Consider the following 17094-nt stretch of genomic DNA (forward strand, 5'->3'; position numbering starts at 1 on the left):
GTTGAAAACCCAGTGACATAGAGATGCATAGTAGTTTTCTTTGCAATGCAGGCCTGCCTTGGCTACAGTTCCACATGCGCCCCGTAGAGGGCAGCAATAACTTGCTTCTGTATTTTGCAGACAGTGCTGAGACTTTGGGGACACGTGAATCAAACTCTAATTAAGGCACTGATCTAAACGACTGCCGCGAGTTGCTGTTGCCAAAAGAACGCTAAAGGTGCAACACAATTATTATGATGTATTTATTGGTATTATTATTATTATAAATCCCATTCAAGTGGGCAGTGAATATTTTGAAATGGAAAACAGCGGAGCAGTGGTGGAAAAAGTACCCAGTTGTTTTACTTGAGTAAAAGTATCTACTGAAAGGTAGAACTACTCCGTTACAAGTCAAAGTATCTACTGAAAGGTAGAACTACTCCGTTACAAGTCAAAGTGGGGCATTCAAGATGCACTTGGGGGTAAAAGTACAAACGTTTGAGATCAAAATGTACTTAAAGTACCAAAAGTAAGAAAGTACTCACTATGCAGAAATGTCCCATTTAAGTTTTCAAATGCATTACAATCTTTTGAAGATAGACGATCTACAAGCTCACAATGCGTCCTGATGCAGCGCATTGTGAGCTTGTAGATCGGGTATTTTCAAATGAATGACCAGAATGTATATATAGGACTGTGTTTAATCTATGTTGTTTGTAATAATGATCAAAGCCAACTAGCAACTACAGTTTTCAAATAAATGTAGTGGAGTTTAAAGTACAATATCATTTGCCTCTGAGATTTAGTGTGGAAAAGTATTGGAAATTGGAAATATACTCAAGTAAAAGTACAAATACCTTAGTTACTTTCCACCACTGAGATAGAGGATGGAACAACATTGATTGCTTGTGGGATTTTGAGAATTCACTTTTCCAGTGGAGTCTTGTAAACACACTGGCACTCATGGTACACTGAACAGTGAATGGTGTACAGTATTAGCCCATTCTGAACGGGAACCCATTCTGGTGTTAGCATCATGTTATGCTTTAGCTATTTAAAAATAGCAGATCTACAAGCTCATAGCGCGCCACCGAGTGGCGCGCTACGAGCTTGTAGGTCTGCTATTTTTGAAAAATCGAAGAACGACTGACATTTTCAGAATCTGATCTCAGGTCAGAATGGGTTCATCAGACCAGTGTGTGTCCAGTGGAAACCTCGTATGAATCTGATCTCAGGTCAGAATGGGTTAGGGGGCTTGATTCAGACGGCTTCCTTTGTAATGGTTATGACAGAATTGGAAGAAAAGCCACATATTTCCCCATCTGGGTCCTGATAGAGAGAACCCACGTCTGACATCACTGCACCACCGCTAGAGTGCACTGGGTTCCCAAGCACTGGGTCGGCACCCATGTGTGGGTCGCAGGCCCCTTTTTGAATGGGTCCCTACTCCCTACACAGTAGATTATTATTTCCTACATTTTGTTTTTAATTATTATTATTACAAAACATGACGCGAAAGAATAAGGTCACGAATACAAGCGGTCGAAATGAGTTTTCTTTGACGTGTGGCTGGCATGTCCCTTATGGATGCATGTCCCTTATGGATGGGGTGACGTGTGGCTGGCATGTCCCTTATGGATGGGGTGACGTGTGGCTGGCATGTCCCTTATGGATGGGGTGACGTGTGGCTGGCATGTCCCTTATGGATGGGGTGACGTGTGGCTGGCATGTCCCTTATGGATGGGGTGACGTGTGGCTGGAATGTCCCTTATGGATGGGGTGACGTGTGGCTGGCATGTCCCTTATGGATGGGGTGAGAAGTTCAGTCACATGTCCCTTATGGATGGGGTGAGAAGTTCAGTCACATGTCCCTAATGGATGGGGTGAGAAGTTCAGTCACATGTCCCTTATGGATGGGGTGAGAAGTTCAGTCACATGTCCCTTATGGATGGGGTGAGAAGTTCAGTCACGCGAGAAAGACTCCAAGCTGCTTCTTCGCTTGGAAAGGAGCCAGCCTAGGTGGTTCGGGCATCTGGTTAGGATGCCTCTCGGGCATCTCCCTAGGGAGGACCTCGAGGCACGTCCCACTGGGAGGAGACCCCAGGGCAGACCAAGGCGCAGTTGGAGGAATCACATCGACTCACTGGCCTTGGAGCGCCTCTGGATCCCCCAGGAGGAAGTTACTAATGCCCTGTGACCCGACTACGGATAAGCGGTTGTAGATGGATGGATAGATGCGTATTACAAAAGATTTTCAAACCCCCGATGAGAGGTTTCCACCCGATTTTTACTCGCAATCCATAATTACAAAAAAATTTAAATCAGGTCTCGACATTGAACGCTCCACATGTCCCAGGCTCTTCTCCCTTCTGGCTCCAAAACTATGGAATGAACTTCCCATTGCAATCAGAACTGCAGACTCACTCCCAATCTTCCGCCATAGTCTGAAAACTCACATCTTAGCCCGCAGCACTTGACATAGCACTTGCCCTCGGCGCCCGTACAGGCGTACGCAAAGGCTAAAACTACATATGTCATTTTGATTGATTACATAGCATATTATGTAGACAGAGCATTCTATAGTGTATAGTACTAATAATTGTACGGATATTCTACTGTTGGCTTACTTCTGATCCTGATGCATTTGATGTATTACCATGTGTTGTTCTTGCTTACTGTAAGTCGCTCTGGAAAATGTCTGCTAAATGCCTAAATTGTAATTGTTTGGGAACACCTAACTGCCCCGGTACCTTTTGCTCTGTTTTAGCCATTTGTAACGACAGACCAGTCGTGCGTGTGTGCGTGTGTGCGCGTGTGTGTGCGCGTGTGTGTGCGTGTGTGTGTGCGTGTGTGCGTGCGTGCGTGCGTGCGTGCGTGCGTGCGTGCATGCGTGCGTGCATGCTTGCAGCAGCCTAGCCTTACACGACACGGGCTGGAGGTACGCAGCCCCGTCTCCACAATATCAATGGAGCTCATTGTCCTGAGAGCAGCTCTGTCTTTCTGCCTTATTTCCTCTCGCCTCTCTCTCTCCTCTCTCCGGCTCTCCCCCTTAAGCTGCATTCACACTGGCAGCTACAAAGACGCCGGCCGGCTACCGTTCTTTTTTCAATGGAAGCCAGCGTCATGAAGATAAAAAGATACAGCAGACGTTTGTAGCTGCTACAAAAGCTACAAAGCTGCACAAAAAGGTTGAGCTGGCATCAACTTCAGTGACAAAGATACTAAACTAAACTAAACTAAATTAAACTAAACTAAAACTACAAATATTATGCTGTGTAGCTTTGTATCTCTGTATCGGCCTGTGTGGACGCACCATTTAGCCACATTAAAAAAATAAAAAGGCTTTCTGAAAAACCCATGTTTCTATCTCAGTGGTGCTCAACCTTTTTCATGTCAAGGACCCCCAGAATTTTCTGTATTTTGCCGCGGACCCCCATCTGAAAATATGTTGTTCCAGGGACCCCCCCAGAAGCAAAGCTTTTAGTTAAAAACGTTTGCTCTGAAAGAATATATATTCAAAGATTTGCGCCATGATCTTTCTAAAATAACTCGCAGCGCAGCACCATGAGCTTGTAGATCTACTATTTTTTCAATAGCTAAAGTATTACATAATGCTTAAAACACCAAAAGGGATTCCCGTCCAGGATGGTCCCATACTTATCGGCGACGCTCAGTCGCACACCACTGACAATAGCCGAGATGTGTAGTGTTGCATCCAAGAACTGCATGTGAGAACAAAATGTCTTGTTCTGTCAGTAAGAAGTCGGCGATGATGATGTACAATCATACGAGCGCCCCTCACTTCACATGGGTGTGATTTTGTTCTTTCAGAGAGTGCTGTGTCGTTCTCCATTAGAACCCATTAAACACAGCGTTGTTGCTCTTCACTTGGCGTGGAAAGACATCGATATCGCTGCTTATGTTCTGCCTGCTATAGTCAGGAACTGTTCCGTCTGCTTTGTGAACAAACACCACATCGGCTGTAAATATCAATCTTCACGTATTGACCATCTGTGGCGTGGCGTGTACCCAATACCTGAGGCCGATTCTACAAATGCCTTCTAAATATGAGATTTAAAACATTAGAAAAATACCAGACGTACAAGCCCTGCAGTAGAACTGTTCTAATCTAAATCCTTAAGAGTTGTATGGAGAACCTATGTTGATATAGCTATAGCTTTAGTGGGGCATTAATACCCATCAAACACCACTGCAGCCTTGCCATACTTTACTGTCTTACTGGTGGTCTCTGTCTTCATAATAAGCAGCTCCATGATTATGGGACCATGAGATGGGTTGAAGAAACGCTCCAGCATCCACGACATGCTGGCTGCCAATGGCTACACTACAGTTATGTGCTGTTACATAAGGCCTGATAAGACCCTAGATGGCATTGGCCAAGGCTGGCTTCTTCCTACTGTAGAAGAGAGAGATAGAGCTGCGTAGTTCATATCGTCACTGTCGGGCTAGAAACCTCTCGTCTCCATATTAACCTATTTTGACCTGAGATCAGATTCTAAAAATGTCTTCTACATCCTGACAGTTTTCTGAAAAAGCTATGTTTCTATGTCAGTCGTTCTTCGATTTTTCAAAAATAGCAGACCTACAAGCTCGTAGCGCGCCACTCGGTGGCGCGCTATGAGCTTGTAGATCTGCTATCTTTCAATAGCTAAAGCATAACATAATGCTAACACCAAAAGGGGTTCCCGCCCAAAATGAGTTAATCTAACTTTTTTTCCCCCCCAGAAAATGAATGCTCAACTTCAGTGGTTCTCAAACTTTTTCATGTCAACAAGGACCCCCCAAATGAACACCATTTGAAGAGATATGCCAGGCAGGGACAGCCCAATAACAACAGGCTCAAGGCCCAATAACAACAGGCTCTAGCAGTGATTCTCATTTTCTCAACCATTTTCATTTCAAGGAGGACCCCCAGTTTGACACGCATTGGGCTACGGAGTCCCATTTAATGGCATGTCTATCTCCGGGACCCCATTTTACATTGTAAAATCAATCGTTACTTTAACTCTGAGACTCTGAGAGTGTACAGATGGTCGGTTCCTAACTATCTTATTATTTAGTTCGGGACCCTCTGGAACTCCCTCAAGGACCCCTGGGGGTCCCCGGACCCCACTTTGAGAACCCTAGAACCCTACTTGATCATACTACAGTGTCACACAAAAGCGTCAAAAGTATAGCAGATCCACAGGCGACGCGTTTCAAGATCTGTCACTTTTTGAAGGTTTCCACCCCGACCAGAGACGACAATGTGATGGCTAACTCCAGTTCATCATGTAGCACACTATGACCAGTCTCAATACAGACATAGCCATCTACTTATTTCTCTCTCTCTCGCTCTCTCTCTCAATTCAATTCAATTCAATTCGAAGGGCTTTATTGGCATGAGAAAGGTCTATTGACGTTTCTTTTGATGGCATAGAAGGCCTTTCTTGCCTCGTCTCTCAGGTCCTTTACAACTTGGTTGAAGTTCCCGGAGCTGCTGATGTTTAGGCCGAGGTAGCTCGTTTTTTTATTTTATTTTTCTAATGGGATTGTATTTAGGAAGAATTGATGGTTTTGGCGTCTGGGAGAATTTGTGTAGGAGATCAGGTTGCTGCTGTGGTCCTTCCTTGGTTGGAGACGGCAGCAGCAGGTCATCTGCCAAAAGTAAGCATTTGATTTTTGTCTCTGCCAAGGGGATGCCTGGAGCTCTCTCTCTCTCTCTCTCTCTCTCTCTCTCTCTCTCTTTCTCTCTCTGCGCCATGTCCGCTTATTATAAGAGACGTTGGTCTTGGTTTTCCTGTAAGGTTGCTTGTAAATATTGGAAGTTGTGGAAGTTGCGGATTTGTGTTCTTAAAATTGAAAGTGAAACGTATATACATACAGTACAACAACCTTCTTCTAATGGCGTTTAAATGGGAAAAGGATCACCCAATCTATCATATAGTATACCAGTAAGACGCCAATGAGTGCTAGAAGAAGCGACCTTTTTTTTTTGTAAATTTGAAAGTGTCTGTGTCCGTATTGAGCCAATAAAAAAAGGGAGAGGATAAAGTTGTGTGTGACCCCTCACTCCCACTCTTCCCCTCATGTAGCCCCGTTACCCCCCTCCACCCCCCCCCACCACTCCCCCCCCCTCCTCCACCCCGACAGACGGTGGTTGGAAAATGTTTCTTTGATAGAGAGAAAAATGTATTTACACTGGGACCTGAACCAGGGCACGTTCCCAGAGGGGACAGTTTTTTTTGGGGTGGGTAGATTGGCTGTTTTGCTACTTTTGACATAGATTTTGTAGAGCATTGGTTGGATTTCGACCTATTGGTCCCCAGCTAAATGATGGACCCTTAACGATCTTTAACTCTTGAGAGTGTAAAATGAGGCGCCAGAGTTAAATTATATGTTAAACAAGTCTACACAATTAGAGAATGTAGAATGATTGCTATCTTGGTCAACATTTGCTTGTTATCTCTCCTATAATGGTACCAACATCAATATGGAATTGAGGCTAAATATCATCAAACGGTGGATAAATAATGGGCCTTGATATGAAAGGGGTTGAAAAGCACCGCTGGAGAGCGTGTAGATCAGCCATTTTGGAGTAGCCGAAGAAGGTTTAAAGGGATTATAAACTTTTCCTTATTTTGCTCGGGGGGGGGCAGGGGGGAAGACCCTCTCTGCATAAACCCCCTCCCTCCTCCCTGGTCACTGTTTGCTTCTCCCCACCTCTGAACCCCCCCCCCCCCCCCCCCTCTCGTTTGGACAGGTGTGTTGGTTAGAATCCCAGTTGTTGCACCGGGAACCCCCAGAGGAACAAAATAAAAAATCTTTTAAAACATTAACGGGACCGCAGAAACATTATCTGTATCGACAATGTCGCATTATTTTTGAATGTGACCCAAATAATTTAAATAATAATAACATTAATATCCTTCGTTATACCCTCGTACTGGCTCAGAATATTTACTGTCACGACACAATTACGTATTTTTCCCTCCGGACACACACACACACACACACACGTGCGCACACACACACACACGCACGCACATGCACACACACACACACACACACACACACACAAAGCGAAGCGACTGTGCTGCTGGCTGGCGTGCACGAAGGTGAATCATGCCGTGTGTATGCGTGTCCGCGAGAAAGGCCCTCACGGTTTGGACGGGGCAGTGGAAAAATATTTTCAGAAAGCGGAGAATGCAGTGAGCAAGGTTTTTACTGAGAGGGGGGAGTAAGGCAGCGAGCAGGGTCTCAAACTGGGGTCCGGGGGTGTTCCGGGAGCCCCCCCCCCCCACCACCAGTTACATGGGGTACATTTAGTTCCATGTGTACGCCCTGAGTTATGGATGGTCTGTGGCCCTAATGCATGCCAAACTGGGGGTCCTTGAAATGAAGTAGTTTTCGAGCAGTGGTTCTCAACCAGTGGTCCCGGGGAGCACAAACTGGTCCTTGAGGGGTTTCCGGGTGGTTCCCCCATGCAGCTAAATAACGGAGAGAGTTGGTATAACGATTTTGGTTTCATTTCAGTTATAAAGCAGTGGTCCTCAACCTTTTCAGGCTGAGCCCCTAAAATTATAAATAGGGACCCCCCCCCCCCCACCCTGACAAGCACTTTGAATTGTAGTAGTTGAAGAATTGCATTTAGTTTGACTCTGTTTCACAGATGAAAATTGTGAAAATGAGCAGGTAGATCGGCTATTTTGCCTCTTATGTAACTGTAAATTTGACCTTTTGCCTTTATTTTAATTGTTTTATGGAGGGACAGACAGTAGGCTGACAGGAAATGGGGAGAGAGATGGGGGGGGGGTGACATGCAGTAAAGGCCGCCGGGATTGGGAGTCGAACCCGCGGCACACTGCCAGACTGGATTACCAGCCAAGGTGCCTGGACCACTGAGCCATGGCCCAGGCCAAATTTGACCAGTTTTTATAGTATAGTTTTGATGCAGCATTCTTTTTGTCAGGTATTAAAAAAGGTATTAAAAGTCCTTAAATTCTCACTTCACTGTCTACTGGGGACCCCCTAAAAATCATGTGGGGGACCCTGCCCTGGGGGTCCCGACCCACAGGTTGAGAACCACTGAGATACAAGCGGGTGGGTGGGTGGGGATACGTCCTTGGAACATGCACGGCACCAGGGGGAGGAATGGATGGCGAGCCAAAGGCCAGGGTCGGGAGGGTTTAGACGAGAGAGGCCCGAGGATGAGACGACCACAACATACTGGCAGACCTTTACTTTATTTTCATTGAACCGAAGAAAAAACTAACAATGTACCGTGTGGGTAAAGAATGGAAGACATGAGAGAGACGGACATGCTGAATAGGGCCAGTATACTGTATGTGGCCGCTGCCAGGAGGAAGCCCTTGTACTGTACTATAGAACCGTGGCGGCTCTCATGTCTTAACGCCACACGTCTGTGTTGCAGTGCGGTCCGAGTGAGGCACACAGACACAGTGTACATTTAGAACAGGGGTGGGCAACTTTGAAGATGGAGAGCGCTGCTATAGTTCCACACTCACTCCAGAGGGCCACTATAGTTCCACACTCACTCCAGATGGCCACTATAGTTCCACACTCACTCCAGAGGGCCACTATAGTTCAACACTCACTCCAGAGGGCCACTATAGTTCCACACTCACTCCAGATGGCCACTATAGTTCCACACTCACTCCAGAGGTCCACTATAGTTCCACACTCACTCCAGATGGCCACTATAGTTCCACACTCACTCCAGAGGGCCACTATAGTTCCACACTCACTCCAGACGGCCTCTATAGTTCCACACTCACTCCAGAGGGCCACTATAGTTCAACACTCACTCCAGAGGGCCACTATAGTTCCACACTCACTCCAGATGGCCACTATAGTTCCACACTCACTCCAGAGGTCCACTATAGTTCCACACTCACTCCAGATGGCCACTATAGTTCCACACTCACTCCAGAGGGCCACTATAGTTCCACACTCACTCCAGACGGCCTCTATAGTTCCACACTCACTCCAGAGGAACACTATAGTTCCACACTCACTCCAGAGGGCCACTATAGTTCCACACTCACTCAAGAGGGCCACTATAGTTCCACACTCACACACCCACACAATTCAATTTCAATTAAAAGGGCTTTATTGGCATGAGAAAACATACTTTTACATTGCCAAAGCACAATACAACAATACAGCAATACAATCAAAACAAAGAATATGTACATTTGAAAGTCAGAATCTTCAATAGATCAATTTCTATGTACCAAGATCACTGGATGCAGGTATAGTGCAGGAATATACACAATGATTAGTCTTTAGGGTGGTTGTGTTCCGTTTGATATCCTTCTCCTATCACAGCAACTCACGAATCTTGCTGCTGTGTTTGCACATTGTTGTACTTCGCCCAGCAGATATGGGAGTTTTTTGTCATTGGTCATGTTTTCAAAATCTCCGTGTGTGGTTGTAATCTGTGGGATATATGTGTCTCTGATGTCTTGGTACAATGGGCAGATGGTTAGGAAGTGTAGCTCGGTTTCCACTTCATTTAGTGTGCAGTGGCTGCATAGTCTGTCTTCTCTCGGGATACAGGTCTGCCTATGACGGCCTTTCTCGATCGCAAGACTGTGCTCACTGAGTCTGTACCTCGTTAAGATTTTTCTTTGTTTTGGGTCGGTCACGGTGCTCAGGTATTCTGCCACTGCGTATTCTCTGTTTAGGGCCAGATAGCATTCTAGTTTACCCTGCTTTTGTGTTGCTTCTTTCCAATGTGTCAGGTAGTTTTCCTTTTGCTGTTATAATTTGGTTTAGTCCAATGGGTTTTCTATCTCGTGGCTCTGTTTCTATCTCCACACTCTGGGGCCGCCAGTTGACCATGTATGATTTAGAACGAACAGACATCGAACAGACATCGATTTATCTTTGCCCACTGACGTGTGACGTGTTTTCCGTGCTGGGCAGGTTCTGTTGTTGTTGTTCCGCGTTGTTGAAGTTTCAACGTGAATATCGTGTGTCTGCTCTCCGTGTGTATTGTTTTTAAGGTTGTAGGAAAGCAGCGCAGTGATTGTAACCGGGCCATCGCATCACAAAAAGAGAACAAAGTGTGCACTCACAACTTGTTAACCTGTCAATTGTAATAATAGTCAATTGTTAAAATCGATTAACTTTCAGGAAAAAAAAGAACAAAAGGGGGATCAGGGGGATCTGAAGTGGTTATTATTTAGTCACAATCTCCTGTTAATACATTCCATTTATTAAATATTCATAAAAACACACATGATGCAGCTCTACAAGCTCACAATGTGCATGTGGAGAAGACCAGGGCTATTTTGGCATTGCACTGGCATAACGATGATGCATAAAACTAACACATTTTGTTTATGGAAAAGCATTTAAAAAAAAACTATGAACCGCAGAGATGAACGGTTTCTTCTGCCCAACAGCGATGGTTTAATAGCTTTCATTTAGTATCATAAGATTCTACAGTTGATTTATTCTACTGAAATGCATTTTGGCGGGCCTTGATGCCGTCGTAATGGCTGGTTTTACACTTCCTGAAAATACCCGATCTATACAAGCTCACAACGTGTCGCAGACAGTGCGACGTGCTGTGAGCTTGTAGATCGGCTATAACTGCGCGGCTGCATGCGGTGGTGGTTCTACGTCCTTCTGGCTGCATGCGGTGGTGGTTCTGCGTCCTTCTGGCTGCATGCGGTGGTGGTTCTACGTCCTTCTGGCTGCATGCGGTGGTGGTTCTGCGTCCTTCTGGCTGCATGCGGTGGTGGTTCTACGTCCTTCTGGCTGCATGCGGTGGTGGTTCTGCGTCCTTCTGGCTGCATGCGGTGGTGGTTCTGCGTCCTTCTGGCTGCATGCGGTGGTGGTTCTGCGTCCTTCTGGCTGCATGCGGCGGTGGTTCTGCGTCCTTCTGGCTGCATGCGGCTGGTGGTTCTGCGTCCTTCTGGCTGCATGCGGTGGTGGTTCTGCGTCCTTCTGGCTGCATGCGGTGGTGGTTCTGCGTCCTTCTGGCTGCATGCGGCGGTGGTTCTGCGTCCTTCTGGCTGCATGCGGTGGTGGTTCTGCGTCCTTCTGGCTGCATGCGGTGGTGGTTCTGCGTCCTTCTCGGGATCATTGCTCTGCTCCTGTTCTTCAAGGCCCCTCCGTGTTTACGGTCCTCCTCTCTTTTAGTACGCCTGCTTGACATAAGTGGGCCAATTACAACGCAGAGTTCTTGCGGGGCGGCGCCAAGGGAAACACTGGCGTAAAAATGAACCCGGCTGAACCAAAAGAGGCTGCAGGTTCTTCTGGACTGTAAAGCGCTGGAGGTTAGCCCTCCTCGCTGCTGTAGCCCCGTGAAAGAGGCCCTCTCAGTTCTATGTAGACACGCGGCACAGAGCGCTGGAGGGAAGGCTGGTGGGTGGGTTATGAGGAGGAGAATGTTTTCATTTCTAATTCCCAGCCTCTCACATGCTCCTGCCAACTGTAATATTTGCGGTGGTCGGTGCCGTCGACGAAACGACTTTATTTTGGACCCGGATCGCATTGCCAGGTTCCTTAACCCATTCTGGGCGGGAATCCCTTTTGGTGTTTTAAAGCATTATGTTATACTTTAGCTGTTGAAAAGTATCTGATTTACAAGCTCATATAGTGCCACGCTACAAGCTTTTTTTTTGAAAAATCATGAAAATGTGGAGGAAATTTTGAATATTGTATTCTAACATTTTTAACTCAAATCTTTGCTTCTGGGGGGTCCCTGGAACAAAATATTTTGAGATGGGGGTCGGAGGCCAAATGCATATATACATTTTTGGGGTCCTTGACATGAAATAGTTTGAGCACCACTGACATAAAAACTGTCATGATTTTTAAAGACATTCTGTAGAATCGATCGAATCAGGTCTAAATGGGTTAAAAAAAGAAAATCACATCTTAAGCAGGTGCACGGCCAGGTGAGCTTAGTTGGACGGACGCCACTGTTAACGTTAAGCCCCTCCCCCCCCCCCCCCCCCCCCCGTTTCCAAACAGTCCCAGACAGGGAGGTGTTTGTGGCCTACTGTACTCCACTGAGGCTTGAGCCAAAGGTGGGAATACACCAGGATATATATATAACCCATTCAGTGTCTGTGTGGAATACACCAGGATATATATATAACCCATTCAGTGTCTGTGTGGAATACACCAGGATATATATATAACCCATTCAGTGTCTGTGTGGAATACACCAGGATATATATTAGGGATGCACCGAAAGGGAAATTCTTGGCCGAAACCGAATATAGGAAACAGTTGGCCGAAAACCGAATACCGAATAGCCGAATACATCTTTGTTGTAAAGCTACCTGATTATGGCAAAAGACATGATTATGGCAAAACCTAACTTAAATAATAAACACTTATGGGTCCATTAAAAAGCATCTAAATAATTGGAGGCTTTGTGATTAATTAATCTCAATTAATCACATTTTAATCACATATCAATAGGCCTATTTGACCTGAGCAGTGAGCTTTTTTTTCTACATAAGCATAGGCAATAAAAACAAGTAGTAATAATAATAATAGTGATAATAATATTATTTATATTAAGCTTCTCTGAGTACTTAAATACACTTTTCAAAGAGAACATGAGAAAACAAATAAAAACAACTTTATTAGAGAAAAACTAAGACTATGGAATAAAATAAATTAAAGTGGAATGAGATAGCAATATTCCAGAGGTGGGTTTGAATTTATAGGTGGTGGCATGTCTCTGAGTTTTGGGAAGTGTATCGTTTTGACAGGTCTGCTTGCTGTGGACAACGATACAGTCTATCATTCATTGTTAAAGCTCCAAATGATATTCCCATTCGTCTTTGTGTCTGCCCGTGTAAACGCAGCAGCGAGTGTGAGGGGACGAGGGTTGGGGAACGGATGTAAAGTACATAGTGTTAAAACTAACGTTAGCTCCCATGCTAGCTACTAGCTTCCCTTGTCAACAGAACACCACCACAGATCGGGTGGAAGCTGCTATTATCACGTTGCTTGTGCCCGTGGATGGGAAATAAGCTTTAGAAGGCTATGGAATCGTGGATGAAAGCACAGTTGTGTCGGATCTGCCTGTGCGTTCCGTGACTGCTGCTCGTGTGTTGTGTCGCTGGCTGGGGGCTGCTGAATGATGCATAGTTAAAGAGCGTCATAAGCATGCGCCCTTCTTGCGCTGAAAGTAGCAGATCTACAAGCTATCTACCCATCGCAATGCACAGCGCGTTGGGCTTGTAAGTTGTACATGTGTGTTTTCCTCGCAGTTTAGTTCGATTCACAACTTTAGGACCACTACTACTATTCGGTGATATTTTTCGGCTTATTTGAGCCGAAACCGAATAGGCCGAAAATACATTTTTAGGCATTTTCGGCCGAATATTTTCGGTGGCCGAATTTTCGGTGCATCCCTAATATATATATATAACCCATTCAGTGTCTGTGTACTGTGGAATACACCAGGATATATATATAACCCATTCAGTGTCTGTGTGGAATACACCAGGATATATATATAACCCATTCAGTGTCTGTGTGGAATACACCAGGATATATATATAACCCATTCAGTGTCTGTGTGGAATACACCAGGATATATATATAACCCATTCAGTGTCTGTGTGGAATACACCAGGATATATATATAACCCATTCAGTGTCTGTGTGGAATACACCAGGATATATATATAACCCATTCAGTGTCTGTGTGGAATACACCAGGATATATATATAACCCATTCAGTGTCTGTGTGGAATACACCAGGATATATATATAACCCATTCAGTGTCTGTGTGGAATACACCAGGATATATATATAACCCATTCAGTGTCTGTGTGGAATACACCAGGATATATATATATATAACCCATTCAGTGTCTGTGTGGAATACACCAGGATATATATCCCATTCTGACCTGAGATCAGATTCTAAAAATGTCTGTTTGAAAATGACAGTTTTCTGAAAAAGCTATGTTTCTATGTCAGTCGTTCTTCGATTTTTCAAAAATAGCAGACCTACAAGCTCGTAGCGCGCCACTCGGTGGCGCGCTATGAGCTTGTAGATCTGCTATTTTTAAATAGCTAAAGCATAACATAGTGCTAACACCAAAACGGGTGCCCGCCCAAAATGGGATATATATAACCCACTTAGACCAGAGACCAGATTCTACAAAATATGTCTTCTAAATCATGACCGTTTTCTGAAAAACCTATGTTTCTATGTCAGTGGTTCTTGAACTATTTCATGTCAGGGAACAATTCAAGGAAACAACTCCAACAATTATATAGTAATTGGCCACCGACCCCCATCTGAAAATATGCTGTTCCAGGGACCCCCTCCCCCAGAAGCAAAGATTTGAGTTAAAAAAAAATTTTTGCTGTGAAAGAATACAAAAAATACAGAATACAAAATACAGATTACAGAATACAGATTTAAAAAAAAGCAGATCTACAAGATCTGCTATTTAGAACTTGGAAAATCCATATTGAATTTGGCAGTCCTTGACACGTAAAGCTGTGAGAACCACCCTGTGTGAAGGATTATCCGTTCTCGTCAGTGCGGTGGGTGGTATAGGTCAATATAAGGGCTAGGTAGGACGAGATGCCTTTCAGTAATAAAACGGTACATCAGGATCAACTCAACATAGGCCAAAGTCACCAAGCTCTGTTGCACAGCTCTGTGTGTGTGTGTGTGTGTGTGTGTGTGTGTGTGTGTGTGTGTGTGTGTGTGTGTGTGTGTGTGTGTGTGTGTGTGTGTGTGTGTGTGTGTGTGTGTGTGTGTGTGTGTGTGTGTGCGCGTGCGCGTACATCGATCTCATAGGAACATATTATACGTGTAGTCGTGTACTCCACTACAATGATTTCTCACGATTGTGAGCCGCTATTTTCAAAAGATTTTCATATACATTCTGCATAAAGAGTCATTCATCATCATCACCTTTATTTATACTCGGAAATACAGTTGAGGGCAAGCCCTCATTTTCAATGTAGCCGAGGTTACAATTCACAAATACAGTCAGAACAATACGTCAACACAACATTATAAATCAGGATAAATTACAAAGGAACTTAAATGCAGAACAACCAGTAAAATAAATCAAAAAAGCTGTCTTGCCCTGAGTACATTTTGATATCAACGCTTTTGTACTTTTACTAATTTTGAATTCAGGACTTTCACTCGTACCAAAGTATTCCTTACATTGCAGTATTGATACTTACTCAAGTAAAAAAAATCAGACCTGTGTGTAGTGAGGGACGCGTGTAAAATGAAACCAAATGGACCGGTCCATTTCATTTTACACAGTTAAAGATCTATTAATCTAATCTAATGATGGTCCATTTGGTTACCAACTCTCCATCATTTAGCTGGGGACCACCTGGAACCCCCTCAAGGACCACTGGTTGAAAACCACTGACTATCGCTACGTTTGCCTCCCGAATAGCTGAGCTGCCCTCACTGGCCCCTGGGCCTGACCCTCGCCTGGCCCCTGGGCCTGACCCTCGCCTGACCCTCGTCTGGCCCCTGGGCCTGACCCTCGCCTGGCCCCTGGGCCTGACCCTCGCCTGGCCCCTGGGCCTGACCCTCGTCTGGCCCCTGGGCCTGACCCTCGCCTGGCCCCTGGGCTTGACCCTCGCCTGGCCCCTGGGCCTGACCCTCGCCTGGCCCCTGGGCTTGACCCTCGCCTGGCCCCTGGGCCTGACCCTCGCCTGGCCCCTGGGCCTGACCCTCGCCTGGCCCCTGGGCCTGACCCTCGCCTGGCCCCTGGGCCTGACCCTCGCCTGGCCCCTGGGCTTGACCTCCCTCGTCGTCCCACCCCATCCATGGCCCCTGGATGCTACTTTGGACCTCATTGCGCACTTGCCATTTTCCTGCCTCCCCCCCTCACACACACACACACGCACGCACACACACACACACACACACACACACACACACACACACACACACACACACACACACACGCACCCACCCAGAGGGGAGGCATCCTTTGGTTAGACATAGCATTGGTTAGACATAAGGTTGGTGAGGGGTGTGTTAAAACGACCGGATTAAGGTTGGTGAGGGGTGCGTTAAAAAGACCGGATTAAGGTTGGTGAGGGGTGCGTTAAAACGACCGGATTAAGGTTGGTGAGGGGTGCGTTAATTAAGGGTTGGGAGAGGGTTAAGGTTAGGTTTAGAGATCCAGTTTTATGCTGGCTCCAGTTTTATGCAAGCTCACAACGCATCACGCTGAGATGCGTCGTGCAGTGTGCCGCGGGTTCGACTCCCGATCCCGACACGGCCTTTACTGCATGTCACCCCCCCCCCCCCCCATCTCTCTCCCCATCTCTCTGTCAGCCTACTGTCTGTCCCTCCATAAAAAATATAAAATAAAGGCGAAGAGAAGAAAATAAGTCACCGCAACCGTGAGTTGAATTCTCTGTTGTATTCGATCAATGCCAAGAAACGCAATTAGCGCTCTGAATGTGGAGTGCGTGTGTGTATGTCATGATGACAATGTTGCGCCGACTGGCTCACTAGCAATTACACATTCACACATTTCAGTTGAATGAACAAAATTTGATTTTTGGAGGTGTGAATAATGAATTGAATATTTGTCAAAGTGAAAAAATATATTTTCATACTCTGCCACCCCAGTATTGGTTGTTTGGTCAGGAAGAGACCCAGTTTGTATAGCTTGGTTTGACTGTACTAAACAGGCATAGTTGTTTCAAGGGGTGGGTGGGGGGCGAGGGAGCCAGCACCACCCTGTGGGGCCCACGTGGCCCCACAGAGACTGGACCAGTCTCTTATTCAAAACATATTTGTGGCCCTTCAGCATTTCTAGTTGAGGACCCCTGCTGTAGGACTTACCAGAGATGTAGAGGCCCTTCACCGGAGTGAACACACACAGACGCACGCACGCACACACGCTCTAAACCTATCATTTCCCCAGAGCCCCGGAGACCAGAAAGAGCAACATATAAAATTTAAAAAAAGGCCATGCTTGAGTGTTTAAACCCCATATGGTTGAGCAGAGTCCCACAGGGCTCTACACTAGTGTATTTTCTGCTTTGGGTGAAAAGCTTTCTTGGGGAAAATAGCAAGTCGACAGTTGTGAGCTTTGCCGAC

The 17094-nt window shown here is 45.7% G+C and overlaps 1 protein-coding gene across 7 annotated transcripts in view; it reads left to right on the forward strand.

Moving 5' to 3' along the window:
- pald1a (phosphatase domain containing paladin 1a) overlaps window positions 1-17094 on the forward strand; it is a 110947-nt gene that overhangs the window by 54716 nt on the left and 39137 nt on the right. The window lies entirely within an intron of this gene.

Source organism: Protomyctophum bolini (genome assembly GCF_963924005.1).
Source record: "Protomyctophum bolini genome assembly, chromosome: 18".
Lineage (NCBI taxonomy): Eukaryota > Metazoa > Chordata > Actinopteri > Myctophiformes > Myctophidae > Protomyctophum > Protomyctophum bolini.